General features: G+C 36.1%; 1 pseudogene; it reads left to right on the plus strand.

The window, feature by feature from the left end:
• The first annotated feature begins 1872 nt into the window (after positions 1-1872).
• Positions 1873-1968, plus strand: LOC116637661 (annotated as a pseudogene).
• The last annotated feature ends 467 nt before the right edge of the window (positions 1969-2435 follow it).

A 2435-nucleotide genomic window follows, 5' to 3' on the forward strand; every position in this document is an offset into this window, starting at 1 on the left:
AGCCACCCAGGCGCCCTAAGTTATAATTTCTTAAAATTAATAGTCACTTGGTGTTTACATTGTATGACTGTACATCTCCCTTCATAGATGAATCACTGCACTTCAATTACATATCCTTTCTTTTTTTTTTTTTTTTTCTGTCTCCATAGGCTCTCTACCTAACATTCAGCTTCATCCCAATTGGACAAAAATCTATAAAACTTCTCTTGTAAGGACAACACATCAGTTTCTCTCTCTCTCTCTTTTCTCCTGGGAGATATCCTACCTGAAGGCCTCTAACTTTCTGCTCCAATCTGGACTGGCTGAGCTTTTCATTGTAATACCTTTGTGACTTTATATTTTATCATATAAACTAGGACATCTTTGAGAGTGACAATGTTTTATTAAAGTTATATCAGAACAAGTGCAAACCCAAACTGTCTGGAACTAGCTAGATTCCCTCTGTGTCTTGCCTTTTTATTCTCCTGTTTCCTGTGTTACATCTTTTCCTTTTTGCTGGTATTTTCATTTGTTTTTATTTGGTTGTACTCTAGGGTCCTCTGAGAATAGTGCATGAGAAAGTACTTCATACTTCATATTGTGGTTTGCTTTCATATAAAATATTAGAAGTAGAAAATCATTTTCTATCAGAATTCTGAAGACATTTCTTTATGCTTCCTACATTTCAGTGTTGTTGGGGAGACGTCTGAGCCATACGGATACCCTAGTCTTTGGAGTAATCTATTTCTCTCTTTCAGGAAAATTTATGTATCTTTTGCCTCTGATATTGTCAAATATTATTGCATGTAAACTATATTTCTTCTTTCAGGAAACTTTAAGGGTTTTTTCTACTTATACATGGTACTCATGTATATCATTATGGTAAGGTTTGTTGTGGGTTTTTCTTTCTAAATTAATTATGTGAGGTGGGATCTTACAGTAACAAATACTGTACCGCTTACTGCACCCTTCGTATCATTCTGTTTTTTTCCAGCCATGCAAATTACCACATCCTGTTAGCTTTTGATCTACCAATACTTTGATTTGTTGCCATATATCAACATCTGGTTTTCAACTTTGTGCTATAACCACCATAGAGGTGGTTATACATTTTTTAATCTCACTTGATGTCGTTATAGGAGGTTTTGAGTGAGTAATAGAGCTTAACAATTGTGCTCAAGCCACCAGTTTTTAAAAAAATTTTTTAAAGATTTTATTTATTCATTTGAGAGAGATAGAGAGAGCATAAGCAGGAGGAGAGGCAAAGGAGAGGGAGAGTCAGACTCCCTGCTGGGCCAGGAGCTGGACATGGGGCTTGATCTCAAGACCTGGAGATCATGACCTGAGCTGAAGGCAGACACTTAACCATCTGAACCACCCAGGTTCCCCTCAAGCCGCCATTTTAAATGAAAGCTATTATTATTATTATTTTAGAAAATTATCTTTGGGATACCATGAACATAGATAAATTAGGGAAAGTTTAGACCTGGGAAAATTATTTTACTTGCACAGGAAGAAAGTGATGAGAACCTGTGATGGCAATAGTGATAAAGAATTGATTTAGAAATTGTTCCACTATAGTTGACAAGAAGGAGTTTAAGCTAATCCTAACTCTTCAGTAGAATGAAGGGTGTCAATCCTTGATGAGAAACTGATAATGGCTTTTTGAAGTTTCTACTTTATCTCTCTTCTACCTTTCCTTATTAATTAAGAAGATAATTCTACAGTACCCAAACATAATTGTATTTATATAGTTTGTGAAAATATAGGACAATTGGCATGACTGTCAATTCATTTGTTAATAAGATCCCTATAATATAAGGGATTCTAGAAAAGTTTGTGTATTCCTCAGTCTCAATTCTTCTCCTTTTTCTTAAATTAAAAAAACTTCTTGTGCTCAACATATACTAAAATTGGAACAACACAGAGAAGACTAGCCTGGCCCTGCACAAGGATGACACGCAAATTCCCGAAGTGTTCCATATTTTTGATCTAAGACCAAGGAAACACACAAGCGCTGTGAAGAGCAGCTCCAGGTCAAGAAGGAGGAAATCAAGACTCTGTCCAAGGAGGAGGAAACCAAGAAATAAAACTCCTTCTCTTTGGTCTGTATGTAGTGACCTCAGCAATAACACAGATCAGTTATTCAATAAAACAAATCTTTATCTGCCAAAATAAAATTCTTAAGGATTAACTATTTAAGAGTGCAAAAATTGAGAGATGTCCACTAAGTGATGTCAGTTTGCTTACTTAGAGAGTTTTGAAGAGATCTTGAAGAGATGTTAAATTCCTATTAATGTCCCAGTTGACTTGACTAGAGACCAGAGCTCTATCAGCCACATCCCCCACAGCTCACTCCCTCTCCCTCTTCCTCCATGTCACTTCTCTCTCCCCTTCACTTCTTTGTCTTCTTTGTGGCTTTTCTTTCTAAAACATTATGAACAGGTGGAATCATA

This window comes from Phoca vitulina, unplaced genomic scaffold (assembly GCF_004348235.1).
Source record: "Phoca vitulina isolate PV1807 unplaced genomic scaffold, GSC_HSeal_1.0 scaffold14, whole genome shotgun sequence".
Lineage (NCBI taxonomy): Eukaryota > Metazoa > Chordata > Mammalia > Carnivora > Phocidae > Phoca > Phoca vitulina.